Source organism: Rhinatrema bivittatum, chromosome 2, assembly GCF_901001135.1.
Source record: "Rhinatrema bivittatum chromosome 2, aRhiBiv1.1, whole genome shotgun sequence".
Lineage (NCBI taxonomy): Eukaryota > Metazoa > Chordata > Amphibia > Gymnophiona > Rhinatrematidae > Rhinatrema > Rhinatrema bivittatum.
In genome coordinates this window covers 384928766-384946408 of record NC_042616.1, presented here as the reverse complement: position 1 = coordinate 384946408, position 17643 = coordinate 384928766, and positions in this window count along the sequence as shown.

Genomic DNA, 17643 nt, shown 5'->3' with positions numbered 1-17643 from the left:
ATAATGCCTCTGTATCGCTCCATGGTGAGACCGCACCTTGAATACTGTGTACAATTCTGGTCGCCGCATCTCAAAAAAGATATAATTGCGATGGAGAAGGTACAGAGAAGGGCTACCAAAATGATAAGGGGAATGGAACAACTCCCCTATGAGGAAAGACTAAAGAGGTTAGGACTTTTCAGCTTGGAGAAGAGACGACTGAGGGGGGATATGATAGAGGTGTTTAAAATCATGAGAGGTCTAGAACGGGTAGATGTGAATCGGTTATTTACTCTTTCGGATAGTAGAAGGACTAGGGGACACTCCATGAAGTTAGCATGGGGCACATTTAAAACTAATCGGAGAAAGTTCTTTTTTACTCAACGCACAATTAAACTCTGGAATTTGTTGCCAGAGAATGTGGTTCGTGCAGTTAGTATAGCTGTGTTTAAAAAAGGATTGGATAAGTTCTTGGAGGAGAAGTCCATTACCTGCTATTAAGTTCACTTAGAGAATAGCCACTGCCATTAGCAATGGTTACATGGAATAGACTTAGTTTTTGGGTACTTGCCAGGTTCTTATGGCCTGGATTGGCCACTGTTGGAAACAGGATGCTGGGCTTGATGGACCCTTGGTCTGACCCAGTATGGCATTTTCTTATGTTCTTATGTTCTTAACTACTGTATTTAACTCAGTCCTTTGAGATTGAGCAAGTGCATAGGTGTTACGCGTTCGCTTCCCTTGGGCCAGGTTGCAGCATACTCCAGACGTCAGGTATCTAATTTAATGACGGCACGCGTGGGGGTTAGTCAGGGAGCGGCGCGGTTTCTGACAGGCGCCCCGGATGTCGGGGCGCCTGTCAGAAATTAATTTTGAGTTTGCCTCTGGGATCGTTCGCTGCTGGGGGTTGGCTGCGAGTCCGAGGCAATTGCGTGGTCAGGGCTCCATCGTCCTTCTCTGTGTTTCCTGGTGTTCCTGACGTCAGGTTTCTAAGGTTCCACGATTCGTTTACTTTTGTATTTAAAGGAGCAGTAATTTCTTTTTTTTCCTTGCGCCTATTTCTGTCATCACAATGACATCACAATGCAGGGATTATATAGGAAAGTTCCAGCCCAGCACTAATGCTTTGGCAACATTTTCTTTCAAGTGTCAAGTCCTTTATTTTTTACCTCCTGTAACTCCAGAGGTTCTGGATTTTCCTATGATATTTGGACTTGCTGTAATTTACAGATTTTTTCCTTGTATTTTCTGATTCCTGTTGTCAAATACCAGTATTTATTTTTAATAAATTATTTAATTTTTGGCTAACATCCATTGATCTTCGCTGTCTACTTTGATCCACCTGTCTGTGCTGAGACCGGTCCTCAATTTGAAATCCCACATAAGTCCAGCTGACCCTGACACCCAAGGGCTCAAACTAAGGGGAACAAGGTTTAGTTTTGGTGAAGATTAGTGGGGTTTCAGTTTTGTCCAGTCTTGCCTCCTGAAGAAAGGATTTCAACTTATGTCCTGGTCACCTTTCTTCAGCTTAAGGGTCCACTTTATAATAGTCCAGAACAATAGGTCCCCTTCCTCTTAAACGTTGCAGGTGAAATATCCGCGGTCCATTAATTTTAAAGATCCTTCACCACCCATGTGCTTTAGAAATATTGGAAGTGGAGGGCTTGAAATCCCCTTTGCAATACAAAAGAAAAAAGATTCTCATATTCTCTGATTTAAAAAAGACCACCATCATCCAATGGAAAAGGTTTTTATCAATGCGTGATCAGCTGAAATCTTTCAATGCTTGATATTGTCTCATATACCCAGTGTGAATGCAGGTGATGCTGAATAATGTGACGATCCAGAGGTGCTTCAGTTCTTTTTGCAGGAAATATCAGGCCAAACAATGGATGTTCATTGAATCCTTTCTTACTCAGCCTTTTCTGCAAGCTTTGTGGATAACAGAAAGAGTTCCCTAACTTAGAGCTCTTGCAGCGGTGTTGCAGTGGTGTCTTTAGTGGACTGCAGTTTTGTTTTGTTTTTTTGTTATTTTTATCTATTTCCCTTTTTTCTATTTGTTGCGCTGATTTTTATCTTACTAGACTCGTAATGACAAATTTACACTATTGGATTTAAAATATACGACTATGATGGTATCTGTGGCTGTGCTTGGCTGTTTGACTGTGATGATTTGAATGGTTGTGGATAGGTCGTGTGATTCGGAGGGTTTTCTGTATTTCTAGGGCAGTGTGTCCTGAGGGGCATGGGGAGTTTATGCAAGTATAAAAATTGTGGAAGAGACTAGTGTGAAAGATGCAATGGATGAGCATGACTGATTGAGTGAATATAATAGTGATTTCGGCAATGTAGGGATATAAGAACATAAGAAAATGCCATACTGGGTCAGACCAAGGGTCCATCAAGCCCAGCATCCTGTTTCCAACAGTGGCCAATCCAGGCCATAAGAACCTGGCAAGTACCCAAAAACTAAGTCTATTCCATGTTACCATTGCTAATGGCAGTGGCTATTCTCTAAGTGAACTTAATAGCAGGTAATGGACTTCTCCATGGGGCTGGCTGGGATGTGCATTGTGTATACATGTGATTGCTAGGGGAAATGATGGGAAGGGATAAGGGTTGATAAGAGTGGGGGAATATGGGAGGGGATATTGGGAAGTATGCTTGATGTGGTCACTATGTTTATCTATCTGTTTCTCTAGGGGAACAAGGGTAATTTGAAGAGTTGGTTCAGGCATATATTTCAACTGCATTGGTTACCAGTTTCCTTCCATTGCAAATTTAAATGTCTGATTTTAATATTTAAGGCTTTGCAGGAATGATTGAAATGGCAGGAGTCAAATAGACTCATGATCAAAGGAGAATTTTGTTTTGCAAATTCCATCTGTGAAAAAATGTTTCTGACAATTAAGACTGTTGAAAAGATGATTTGTATGTAGTGTCCCAGCACTCTGGAATGATCTCACCCCTGAAATAAGGGAGGAAATTGATAAAAAAAATGTCAGAAGAATGCTGAAAACCTGGTTTATGTCTCAATCTTTAATATCTGATATGGCTATCACTGAGTAGGAAAGCAGAGCTGAATAAGCTGATGTGGCTGGCTATTGTTATCAAGTAAGTACTCAGGTGTGTGACCTGTGGTCACAGTTTATACTTTTGTTTATTTAGGTTGTGTATTATTAATATTGTATTTGTTTTATTTTAATTTTTTGATTTGTTTTATTTTGAAAGTATTTTAAATTGAATTTGTTCTTAATTATGTTGTACATCGCTTCAAGCAATTTCTAATCAGTGAAGCGATATAGAAATATTATTAATTAAATAAATATATGTTTGTTTTCATGATAAGTGCAAGGGAGCTGGGAACTAGTGTTGGTATACTGCTCCTTGGGACTTGTGTATATTGGTTGAAGTGGGTTGCAGTATTTTTCTTACTGTTGAGGTCATTAACTCTGTTCAATGTGGATTCATGGCTATGGGCTAATGGCTTTTACATATCCTATGGATAATCTTCAGGTTTTTTTGTTGTTGTTGTTAACTTGTTATCAGTCTGCTTCTATTCTATATCTCATGTCAGGACGTCAGGCACATACAGTTAAAATTCTTTTCTTTCAATATTAAGGATGTTAAGAGTCTTATTAAATGGAAATAAGTGCTGCTGCATATTAAGCACTTTAATCTGAATATATTTTTTTACAAGAGATTCACTTAAACTCAGCAGAAGCGAGCAAGTTGTAGTGTTAAGAGTTTATTGTGATGTCATTTGATGTTGCTCTGGATAAGAAAAATGATGTAGATTCACTATGCAAACAGGGGCAAATCTTTAAACTTACGCAGGGCGCAGATTTGTTCGCACAACCCGGCGCGAACAAATCTATGCCTGATTTTATAACATATGCTCGCTGCTACTCGCATGTTATAAAATCCAGGGTTGGCACGCGCAGGGGGGTGCACAATTGTGCAACCTGCGTGCGTTGAGCCGAGCAGCCTGCCTCAATTCCCTCCGAGGCTGCTCCGAAATCAGAGCAGCCTTGGAGGGAACTTTTTTTTGTCCTCCCCACCTTTCCCTCCCTTCCCCTCCCTTCCCCTATCTAACCCACCCCCAACCCTATCTAAATCCCCCCTACCTTTTTTCATGGAATTATGCCTGCTTCTGTGCTGCTTCAGAGGGTGAGGAAAGCCCCCGCCCTTGTTACGGGTCTGTCGCGCCCTTGATGTCATCGAGGGGAGGGACCAGTAAGGTCAAAACAGGACCCCCCCTGCAGCACGCAGACGAGGCGAGAGAGGAGAGTTGGATTACCTGGGGTGAGGAGGAATCCCGGCCCTATTTGTTTCATTCCTGGAAATTTGCCTGACTTCATGTGCCGCTTCGGAGGGTGAGGAGAGCCCCCGCCCTAGCTCTGGGTCTGTCGCGCCCTTGACGTCATCGAGGGGAGGGACCGGTAAGGTCAAAACTGAACACCCCTGTGGCAGGCAGACGATGCTGGTGCACTGCCGAAGCCACGCGAGGCAAAGTGGCGCACGGCTTTGTCTGGATTCTTAGTTTTTGTTTTCCTGGACTTTATTATGATCCTCCAGTGACTTAAGATTCAGTAAGTATTAAGTAATCTTTTCATTACTCCTCTCTCCTCCTTCAATCCGAAAGAGTGAGACAATATTGCTTCTACTTTTTATGCCTCATACCAAGTGGAAGGCCCGAATAAGGGAGGCTATGGCCTTGTCTTCCTTACCAGGCCCATCCCAACCTCAAATCTCCTCATTCTTTATGTCTGCAACAAACGAACCACCGGAGGAAAAGGCCGCAGTGGAAACGGATCACTAGCGAGAATCTGTGCTACAGGCCGAAGCCATCTCCTTGAGCCCCAGAGCTCCCAATACCCCAGTTCCACCAACTGCTTTAAAAGTTATTCTTGGGGACTCTGAGGAGAAATCTCCAGATTTAAATGTTATATCTAGGGGAATGGGGAACCTAGCTGCAGGGGGTGAGGAGGATATCCCTAAAATGAATGTTATTATACCAATTAAAACTACTGAAATATCCATGGACATACTCTGGGATGTGATTAAGTCTCTTGAGAAGGCAATAATAAAGTCGACCTGTATTAATACAGAATCTCAACAGAAAGTTTCAGATTTAGAAAAATGTATTTCCCATTATAATGATAGATTGGAAGTTTATGATGAACGATTGGAAAAAATAGAAACTTACCAAAATAATATAGTTAAGATGGAGATGTCTAACTTGAAAAAATTAGAATATATGAAAAATTGCTTAAAATATTCCAATTTAAGGATATTAAATTTCCCATATTTAAAAATTATGCTTCCTAGAGAAATGTTTAAGGAATATTTAGAGCATGTTTTGAAAATGCCAAGCCAGTCCATTCCACGTTTGGCAAAAATACATTATATAATACAAAGAGCACGAACAGGGGACATGCAACCAGAGCAGTCCATGAATGTTTCAGATGTCTTAGAAATAACCACTGAAACTGATATATTGTCAAGAGCAACTTTATTTGTTTCATTTGTCTTTTCATCTGAAAGAGATACAATATTACGACTATTCCTTCGTAATAGATTACAAAAATTCCATGGCCAACAAATTTGGATGTACCCGGACCTAGCAAGGGTAACTCAGTTAAGAAGACAGGAGTTTCTTAGGTTAAAATCTGACACTCTTGCTAGGGGGGCTAAATTCTTCTTAGGTACCCTTGCAAATGTGAAATATGGTATAAGGAACAGAAATATGTTTTCTATGAGATTAATGCCTTACAGGCATTCCTGGATACCCACCCCCTAAATGTAGCAAATGGTTGAGAGCAATAAATAGATTTAGTGCGTCTCTGATTTTCTTTAAAAAGAACAGAGTGTTATATACTCTCTTAAATGCCTTGTTTCGCTCAATTTAAACAACTAATGACTTATGGTTTTTCTTTAAGAAATAATACTGATATATGGATTGAATGAGGATTTTTTTGTTGCTGTGTAAAGTTGATATTATTATTACTGTATATTCATATCCTCAGTATATACATATAACGTTGTGGTTATAACTGTTGGAAATTCAAAATTCAAAATTTAAATTTTTTTTTTTTAAAAACCCTTGAAACTTGAGGGTCGATTCTCAGACTTAAAGCCAAGGAATCTCCGGAGGAATGGGTACTTTGGGACCTAGAGCATTAGGACCGGGGCAACATCAGGAAGAAACTAGGAACATCTCTGGACTTGGGACAATGAGGCATCAAAGGACTAGGCTCACAAACATCTTGGAACATGGAACATCTTAGAAGTTGGAACATCTCGGAACGTGGGACATGGACATGGCTAAAATGGAGTCATGGGAGATACGGACATCAGGGCTTGGACCCTCGGACATCAGGGCTTGGAACAAGCATCAGGATCTGGACTCACGGTCATCTGGGCTTGGAACAAGCATCAGGATCTGGACTCACAGACATCCGGACTTGGAGCAAGCATCAGGATCTGGACTCACGTATATCCTGACTTGGAACAAGCATCAGGATCTGGACTCATGGACGTCCGGACTTGGAACAAGCATCAGGATGCAGCATCTTCAGGAGCATCTGGATAAATGTGAATACACTGGAGGAATTGAGCGAGGCCTTCTTATAGGACCCATCCAGGAAGTAGGCAGAGACTGAAGCTTCAGTGGGGCCATGGCCACTTCCTGTCGCTGGCCCTTTAAAAGGATTGAAGAGGCGCACACCAGCGCCTATAGGGAGGCCAGAGGTAGGCTTGCAGGACCTTGGAGAGTGACCCTGCAGAGAGGGAGGAAGCAGGCCATGTCAGTGGCGTCTCAGCCGTGCAGGGGGAGGGCTCAGAGGCAGGCGACGTCGGCGGCATCCCTGCCGATTCGAGGAGCCGGACCCGAAGGCAGCACCAACCATGAAGTCCTCGAGCATGACCTCCAGGCCGCGGAGGAAGCGGCTTACCAGGCCACGAAGAGTAGCGTCATCGGTGGTACAAGACCGCGGAGGTAAGGCCCTGTTCACGTGAGGTGCGGCAGGGGTGCAACATTAACATAGTGTGACAGCAGCTAAAAGGATTAGAAAAGATGGAATGTAGATATAGAATGTAGATATAGAAGACTATAATAAAATACAGAATTAACACATAACAGCAAAGCACTATGTATCCTCCATGAGGGAGAGATCCAAATGCAAGCTGTAATAGCATGGGAATACTATAAGAAGAATAGACAGAGCAGTGATTTACTGATTTAGAAAAATGCTTCCCTCTGATACATTCCCTTTCTTTGTCAGTCTGGTTCAATTCAATCTTTAAAATTAATAAATCTATTCTTAATTGGTATGAATGTCAGGATAAAGATATCTGGATTCTTGGTCAGCTAGTCCACGAGGGAAACTTTTTGATATTCTCCATCAAGATTTTCATATTCCTGCTCAGCAATATTATAGATAGTTGCAACTATGATATTGTACATTCTTACTAGTGGTGTACCTTTATGAGATCTGGCAGAGAAATCCAAACTTTCATTTATATAAAGTGACAATGGCTTCTGTGAAACAAGTGGCAAGTTTTATAAACTGATTAGGGGGGGTGCAGTAGGCGATGCTTAAGCACTGAAAAAGTATGGGAGAAGGAAATTTTTATAGAATTGGAGGAGAAGCAATGGTCTTATTTATGAGGTAAATCTATGAGGGTCTCCCTGTCTACTTCTATTACTCCATCTCTTTTGTTTTTTATAGTGCATCGTGCTGTCTCAACTCCAGTTAAAGTTGGGAAACTGAAGACTCAAAATGGGGATAAATGTTGGTCCTGTAACTTGGAGAGAGTACATTTTCTTATCTATTATTTTATTGTTCTACACTGCAGCTGATCTTGTCCTCTGTATGGGAGCAAGTCTATTCTGTCCTTTCAATTTAAGAAGACCTGACCTTTTGCATAGTAGTTTGGAAATCTCTGAGCGTGTCTGAGTCACTGTCCCAGGGACAGAGGGTACTTTTAGTTTTCCTTTTATCTGTTGCCCTCTACCTAATTATGGGGGTCATTCATCAAAACACAATGTGGCCTTATCTCGTGCGTTAGGGCATTATTGCGGTGGTAAGATTTAAATTAGGGAAAGAGGAGGAGTTAGGATGGGGTTTGGGTGGGGAAAATTTTTTTTTTCTTCTGGTAGCATTGTGGGCGAGAATGTTTTAGACATTATCTCTGGCAGTAGCACCGGAAATACCACCTTTTTCAGTGGCACTATGGGATTGATAGTGCGCGGCATGGCCGCAACCACGACAGGCAAAAATGCACTGCCATGATGTGGCCGGCAGCACACTATCACCCCCTTCCCTTTTTTTTTTTTTGCCAGTCATCATTCCGCTCTAATTATCATGGAATGATGAATCCCGAGTGTGTTATACTGGAAGAACAATGCTGTACTACACATGAATATGTGGTGGAGTGTGGTATTACAGTTTTATACATATGAACTGGCAGCAGCAGAACGGACAGGTCATCAGTCTGGATAATGAGAATTTGGGCACTTATGTATCCTATGCCTCTAATGTTATCTGAAGACTGTATACCATTGGTCTCTGCCACCCTATTGTTTGTTTCTTGTTCTGGATTTGTTTTTAATTTATTTTCTTAGAATAAAATGTTTTCAACTAAAAAAAAAAAGTATGTCCTGGTAGAAGTGGCAGTGCTCATGTTATAATTGAGTTTCTCACTCACTTAACGTCCGATGTTGACCAATTTTATGTTGGGATTGTTGGACAAACTCATGCTAGCATAAAATAAAGACCAACTTAATCCACTAATTCTATCTTCAATCTCTAGACGCATGCATCAATAATCACTGTCAGAAATTCCAAGTAACTATTATGTATGACCATCATACTAGGCTTCATCATTGAATAGACACTTTAGGACTCAGCCTTATTCATAATCATAGGTCATATACAGTACATATTTTTAGTACTTTTTAGTTTATACGTGTGAAAAGTCAATATATAAACTGTGTTCAACCCTTCTCAATTCATATTTCAATGTTAATCCACTTATCTTCAAGATGCTTTATCTTCTGTCTTCAAGCCCCAAAACTCTCAAAACAGATGGTATGATTTTTTTAAATCTTGCTGACACCCGACACGGGACCGTGTTTCAGACACTCGTCCTTTTTCAAGGACTGGATATTATTATAAGTTCTTCTTCTTCATGATGGCGATTCAGAAAGCTTTCTGAACCATTGGATTTTATATGTATCACTTGTTTATATTAGTTTGTTGTTTGTATTATAGGTATTTTGCAGCTTGTCACTACTGATGTCAAATGCATGTATCCTCTGAAGCAGGCGGAAGCCGAAACATGATCATGTCAGGATTTTAATTTTACTGTTTTTATTTAATGTGTTTAAATTTATGTGTATTTTGTAATATGTTTGTATACATACTTTATGATTTATTAAAACTGATATTTTTAAGGAATAGTGTGTTTGACTTTATTGTATTTTATATTTAGTGATGTGACCTTGCTTCTGATGCTTTTATTTTTTATTTTTCTTTATTCCTTTATATATATATTTTTTGGCTTTGATTAATTTCCCTCTTATTTGTTGTCTGTAATATTTATTACTGATAGTCCCTTTTGCTATTTTCATTTTAAGTATGTTACTATTGTTTTTATTAATATTGTTTGTGGTCACTGGCCACTGTTTTTCATTTTGGATGATAAGCTGATCCAAGTCATCTTCATGGTCAGTACTGCAGGAAGCTTGAACAGGCCCTTGATCTGCCACCCGCTCTTGCTTCTGGCCAGAAGCCTGTCAATGTCCCTCATCTGCCACCTGTTCCTGCCTCTGGCTGGTACCGTGCTTCTTTTTGGCTGCTTTTCCTTTAGAAAATGTCGATGAATGGAAGCTGGAGCCTTTTGCTGGATTGACAGGTGCAAAGCTTGTCCCCTCAGATGTAGAGCTCCTCTTAGTGTTGCGGAGCTCCTCTGTGTGTTGGTCTATCACCATCTGCTTCCTGGGGGGGGGGGGGGGGGAATGCCAGCAGTGACTCATTGCCGCGATGCTGGAATATAATGCAGGGGCAGAGGCTGAGAGGCGCCAGAACATTGAAGAATCCCAAACTGCATCGTTGGCTCCCCTGCTTTGCTGCCAATTCCCTCCTTCCCATTCCCAGACTGCTTGTGGTATTCCTGCTGCTGCTAGCTTGCCACTTCTATCACTGTCTCCCCCTGCTAGTGAAATTGCTGTTAACACCACTGATTTTGTCTGCTTGCAAAAGGAAAAGAGGGAGCCGCTGAGGAAATGATGCCTCTTTATTCCACTGCAATCTTGCCTCACCCCCCCACCCCCCCATATCAGCAAGTTCTTACACGAAGGAGAGGAGGGACAGAGGAAATATGATCCAGATTCTTAAATACCTGAAAGCTATAAATAATGCACAAAAATGAAGAAAAGATCCTGTAGAACTAGGGGTCATGCTATGAAGTTCCAAGGGGTTAGCAGAGGAGCAATGGCAGGAAGTATTTCTTTATAGAAATGGGGGTGGATGCACGCCTTCCCAGAAGAGGTGGTGAAGACAAGAATGATAATGAAGTTCAAAAGGGCCAGGACAAAAATAGAGGACCCCCTAGTGGCTAGAGGATGGAAATTAAAAAAAAACCAAAAAAACCCCCCAGGATAACCTGTGGTAACTTGGGTGCAATTTCCGCATGGGAATAACGTGCCTAGATCGGCAGTTACAATTCTAAACATTATGCTGGGCAGAACGGATGGACCATTTGGGTCTTTACCTGCCATCATTTCTTATACTACTATATATTTCCTGCTGCAGAAACCAATGTCCCATTTCTTCAAAAAATTGCTGCCAACCACCTGGTGAATTTTATAGCATGTGAACCAGTGCCTAACATATAGTTTGAAGCAGGTGATAAACTTCAGGTGTCAGCGTGCAGTCTCTAATTAGTAATAACGTAACATAATTAATGGTGGCAGATGAAGACCAACATGCCTCATCCAAAATGCCTCCTAGAAATTCATTCTATTTCGGTAGATGTGCATATAAAATTCCTGAATGTAACACATCTCCTCTTAACCCTCATCTCATATCTGTCCCACGTATACACACAATCCATCACAGTGATGGCACCCCAGTGCCTGATACAATCGTGCCATTTCCTGTTTGGGGTTGTAATTGCTGCACTGTGTGCAAGCCTTATCGTGCCCTCATTTTTGTTTCATGCTCATTAACATGCACCTAAATGTTACTTTATCGTCCCCTTGCTAAAGTATTAGTAGGTACCTTAAAGGTGAATTTTAAAAGCCCGGTGCCTGCCAAAACTGGGAGCTATGTGCATAAATTGGCCCGGCGCATGCTGAGCGGATTTTAAAAACCACCCACGTATAGGCGAACTTGCCGCTACATGCACAAATGAAAATTTCCAAGAAAGGGCAGGGCATGGGTGTGGTCTAGGGGGGCATGGGCATTCCTGGATTTCACATTTTGAAACCTGCACATAAATCCTTACACACACAGGTGCACTCCGGGGTCCCCAGCCACATAACTTTACTTCTGCTATGGATGACATGCAAGTAATAAAATAAAGACAACTAGTCAGATTGGTGGGATTTTAAGGATTGGGGCTAACAGGGGAGAAGGAAAGCTATTAAACTAGTGGGGTTTGGAAGTCCTATTCCTTACCTGGGTGAACTGGGAATGAACTGGTAAAGCTGGTAATTGCGGCAGCACGTGTCTTTCAAAATCTCCCCAGTCACGTGGTAGAAGTGGAACGTGTGTGCCTAGGGGCACAGCCACTTAAAATTGCGCACTCATGTGCATACAGACAGAGTGTTTTATAACATGCATGTACATACGTGTGTATGTTATCAAATGGCCACAGGCAGATGAACGTGTGCGCATGTGTGCCTGTTTACAAGTTACCGTCCCTGTGCTCAGGTTAAGACTTTGGTGAACTGGGCGGTATTTAGTGTGCATGCAGTTAGCAGTCTTTAGGGAATCAGCCCCCCGGGAGTGGGAAAACAAAAAGGCTTGTGGCCACCAGCACCTGTCCTGCCGCTGCACTGCAAAGGCTTCCTGTTACAAAAAGGTACTGGTCAGTCATGCTTTGCCGGAATTCCTTGTCTTCGAAACATGCCGACACCCTTCCAATTATCAATCAAAAACTTGCCACTTGCTGAGCATAGGTTCCATTTACTACATGCAAGGAGAACACATGGACAGAAAGGAGGTGAAGAAGAGAGACAGAAGGAAATGAGAAAAGGAGAGGTCAGGTAAAAGGAGCAAGAGGAGATGGGAATAGAGAGAGAGAGAGAGACAGCAGAGGATAGAAACAAGAAGTCCATATCCTGGATTTTCAGGCTCAAGATATCCTGTTACTGGCAACATTGCCCCCCTATCTCTCTCTGCAATACAAATCCTGGCTACATACCTGGCGTTGATCCTAACCCCTCAGGTCATTGTGGAGGAGGAGCTGGAGCAGTCCTCAGGTGGAAGGAGAGAAGGAAGACGGTACACATTTGAGAGAATGGAGGAAGGAAATGCCAGGTAGGTGGGTCCTGGAGTATAGTGGCTTAGTATGCAGCAAGTGGCAGGATCCTGAATACATGAGGAGAATGAAAAGAGAACGGCAAGATTGCAAGAGAGATGAGACCTTGCACCTCCTCAACTTTCATATCTATGGCCTCTTTTATCCACTCTCAGTAACCTCTGTGTGAAGGAGGATGTGGAAAAAGGTTCCTTTCCCGACACCTAAACTCACACATTAAAACCCCCCCCACAAGATTTATTTAAAAAACAACAACAACAACAACAAAACCCAATTGTATTGAGAAACCATACAGCAGCACTGTTGCAAATATATATAACACAAACAGCATCAGTCATACAGGCGAGGCAGAGTGTGGATGAGGTAACACAGGACATCATGCTCCTATAGTCATGTCCACCTCAGGCTGCTTCAGGGCCTGACACAACTCATATGGCTCTGTTCTAGCCAGAGACTAAAACAATTTGCACCACTGGTGCAGGAAGAATGCAGCTCAAAACTAGTAGCTATTTATCTTCCATATTGTTGGTTGTTTTCCAGGCGCATGCTGTATTTAGATATAGAGCCCGACTGGGTCTCTACTAAGAAGGTTATTCCATTAGTGTCGGTGGAAGAAAGTATCCCAGCTATCCTTCCGTCCCCCCCTTGCAGGCTGCCGCAGGGTTGCAGCCCCTGCCTCTGCAAAAGGTGGAGGCCCCTTAGTGTGGATTCTTAGCCCGGTTTTGGAGGAAGCAGGAGGGCTTCCTTTCAGTTCCTGTCCTCTTTTTCTTCTGATTCTGTTTTGAGAAATGTATTTCTCATTTTTGGGATCGAGTTGAAGGAAGTTTTCGATTCACCCTTCCCTCTCCCTCTCCCTTTTTTTTTTTTTTTTTTGAGCTAGAAGACCAGTTTTATTTTGCTGTTTCCATTTGAAATTCTCCCCCTGAGAGATCCAATCACCCGCCCAAGGTTTGAAGGAGGCTTGGACTGCTAGCCAATGCTCCAGAAGAGGAGCAATAAAGGTGAAAAAGTGGCACACTACTGGGATAGATCCATTTCAAATATTCAAAGGATGTTTGGGAAAGGACTTGGAATGGTAACCATCAGGTGCAACAAGGAATGAAAGGAACCCAGAGGAGTGTGAGCCTTGAATACCAAGACATCTGATCAAATATTGTGTAAATTGGGAAGTACATAGAAATATGACAGCAGAAAGAGACTATATGGCCCATTCACCCAATTAATTTAACATTATAATCCCCATCACTCCCTCCGAGGTCCCCTGCATTTATCCCATGCTTTCTTGAATTCAGACTCTGTTTTTGTCTCCACCACTTCCACTGGAAGGCTGTGCCACACATCCACCACCCTCTCTGTAAAGAAATATTTCCTAAGGTTACTCCTGAGTCTACTCCCTTTTCAACCTCATCTCATTGAATATGATCCATTATCCTGCCAGTTCAGAGCCCCTAGGAGAAAGCTTTAAAACTGCCTCCTAAGCTGGGAGGTAACCTGGTTGGGAAGTACATCTGGGATTGTAAACTACTGACCTGCTACCTTCTGCTGCAGTATCCAATTGACTCAGCTGATAAGGACAAAAACCACTGCCTCCTGTGTTGTTCTGAAGTTGCCTTCTCCCTGATAGGGTGCCTGGCAGTCCTGGTATCAATGTCAAATTTGCTTGATGATTCTGGGTGACATCTGTAAGCTGCTGACTGGGTGCCGAGAGTTTTCCTGATGTGCTGCTCTGCAGCCAGTGACTTCCATGCTGAATCTTTGCCAAACAAGATGCTGTAATTGTGTATAAGGTGTTCCAGGATCCCAGTGCCACTGGTGCTTGGTCTTGTCTCCTCGTGCTGCTCTTGCATTGCAGTTTGGTGCTATATGGCCTCTCTGCTAACTCCTCTCATTCCCTTCTACCCCCTCAAGCCGTCCTTTCTGTGCCTACTGGGCCTTAACACTGAATTGTGCCTTCTCTCTTCTAAATGCTTTAACTGGCTATTCTGTTGCTGCTAGGGATGTGAATCGTTTTTCTGACAGATGAAAATATCGTACGATATTTTCTCATCCGTCAGGAATCGGGAGGTCCCCGAAAGCGATAGGAAAACCCCATGACATTTTCGTGGGATTCTCTTATCATTTTGGGGAGGAGGCGGGAAGAAAGGTCACACAAAAACAACCCCCAAACCCACCCCGACCCTTTAAATCTCATTATTTAGAATCCCCCATCCTCCCGACCCCCCCCAAACTTTTCTAAAGTACCTGGTAGTCCAGCAGGGGTCTCAGGAGCGATCTCCCGTTCTCGGGCCGTCAGTTGCCACTAATCAAAATGGTGCCGATGGCCCTTTGCCCTTACCATGTGACAGGGGCTATCGATGCCATTGGCCGGCCCCTGTCACATGGTAGGAGCAATGGATGGCCAGCGCCATTTTGATTAGTGGCAGCTGTCCATTGTTCCTACCATGTGACAGGAGCCGGCCAATGGCACCGATAGCCTGTCACATGGTAAGGGCAAAGGGCCATCGGTGCCATTTGTTTGCTGGTAGCCGATGGCCCGAGAGCGGGAGATCGCTCCCAGGACCCCCACTGGACCACCAGGTACTTTAGAAAGGTTTTGAGGGGGGGGGGGGGTCAGGAGGATGAGGAATTCTAAATAATTCGATTTAAAGGGTCGGGGTGGGGTTTTTTTTTTGACTCCGGACAGCCGAAAGAAAAAGCATTCAGAACCATGAACGAAGATTTCCCGCGGTTTTACTACGAACCTGATACCGGAAACAAGTCCGGTACCGATTCACATCTGCACCATCACTTTCATTACCTCCTCCCTCTCTGACAGGACCTCTTTTCCACTGCTCTTTGTGGCAATCACAAATCTCTTCCTTCCTGCTCATCCCCACCTCTAGCACTTGACCTCCGAAGCATACTCTCAGTGGTCATATTCCTAGCACGCCCATGCATCCAGACTGTCCCTTGCTCCCTTCCAGTCTCCAGGTCACTCCTCTGTTTCAAACGCAAACATATAGACTAGCAAAACTTGAGACAAACTGAAACAGATAGACACAGCCTCACAAGCACACAAGAAGAGAAACTCCAAACGGTAAAGGAAACAAAAAGCAGAAGACTCGGCACAACATCAGTTCTTTCTCCTCAATTGAATCCTCCATGCCAGTGTTTCCCATCCCTCTCCTGGAGGCACACCTAACCGGTCTGGTTTTCAGAACACCCATAATGAACATGCACGAGATAGATCTGCATACATTGGAAGTGCAAGCAAATCTATCTCATGCATATTCATTGTGATAATCCTGACTGGCTAAGCGAGACTCCCGGAGAGGGCCGAGAAACACTGCTCCATGCCTGGCTCTAGTTGCTCTCATTAGGGTAGATTTTCAAAACTTACGCTCGTGCGTCCATGTCTGCGCACTACCCGGTGTGTACACATGGACGAGCGATTTTATAACCCCAGCGAGTGCATGTTATAAAATTTCAGGTCAGCGCACACAAATACGCGCAGTGACCCCAGTTCCCTCCCCGTCCGCTCCAATTAAACCTGCCTATCACCCCTCAGACAACCTGCCCACCAAAATACTACTCACAAGCCCGGCTACTACAGCCAAACACATCGCAAACATCCTGAACAAATCCATTACTCTAGGCCAAGTCCCAAAGCAACTCAAGCATGCCATTATCAAACCCACTCTCAAAAAACCTAATTTGGATCCCAATGAACTAGCCAACTATCGCCCAGTATCAAACCTCCCATTCCTCTCCAAAATACTGGAAAAGATTATCAACAAACAACTCACTGAATACATTGATGAACACAACATACTCTCCACATCCCAATATGGTTTTCGCAAACACCATAGCACAGAAACGCTACTCATCACCCTCTCAGAATCTATACTTAAAGCCATGGACAACGGACAATCCCACATACTTGCACTGTTAGATATCTCTGCGGCATTCGACACTGTCAACCACCTCACACTCATCAAACGCCTCATGGAAATTGGCATTGCTGGCACAGCCCTACTATGGTTCCAATCATACCTTAGTGACAGAAGCTACAGTGTAAAAATTGGTTGTAACAAATCCAACCCTGTCAAACTATCTCAAGGAGTACCACAGGGTTCATCCCTCTCTTCAACACTCTTTAATATATACCTCCTCCCCCTCTGCCATCTCCTCTCTAAACTGGGTATCCAGCACTTTATATATGCTGACGACGTGCAGATACTCATCCCTATTAATGATTCCATTGCAAATGCAATGAAGATCTGGAACTTTGCTCTATCTGAGATAAATAAATTGCTCTCCGATAATTTCCTAGCACTCAATACTAACAAAACAGAGCTACTCATTCTTTCTCCTCCTAACAACCCTTCACGCAGTCTCTCCCCCACCCCCTCACTACCCAGTTGCCCGCCTACCCTACTAGTCCGCAACCTTGGCATTATGACAGATAACCAATTTAACCTCAAAAAATTCATTTCGGCCACTTTAAAAAGCGGATTCTTCAAACTCCACACCTTGAAGAGAATCAAACCTCTTCTTCACACCTCTGACTTCCGCACAGTACTGCAAGCTATGATCCTGTCCAAACTTGATTATTGCAAACGCTATCCTCCTAGGCTTACCAAAAAGTACTCTACAACCTCTACAGTTATTACAAAATGCTGCTGCACGCATCCTTACCAATACTCACCGTCATGACCACATCACTCCCGTCCTTCAATCATTACATTGGCTCCCCGTAACCTCCAGGATAGTATATAAAGTACTCACGCTCATACACAAAGCCATTCATAACCATGACATGCAATGGTTCCCAGAACATCTCCTACTTCACACTCCGACTAGACCCACAAGAACGCATCACCAGGCCAAACTCCAAATTCCCTCTCCTAAGCTCATGAAGCATACCACCTTTAGAGAGCGATCATTCATCATTGCAGGAACCGCCCACTGGAATAAAATGCTTTCCCAATTATGCCAGGAACCTTGCCACAAAAAATTCAAGCACAATCTTAAAACATGGCTGTTCAAACTAGCGTACCCTGACTAACGAACTGACTCCCCCCCAAAGATGCGACATGACCACCCGACTGACTCTCGCTCTTTCTATTTTCT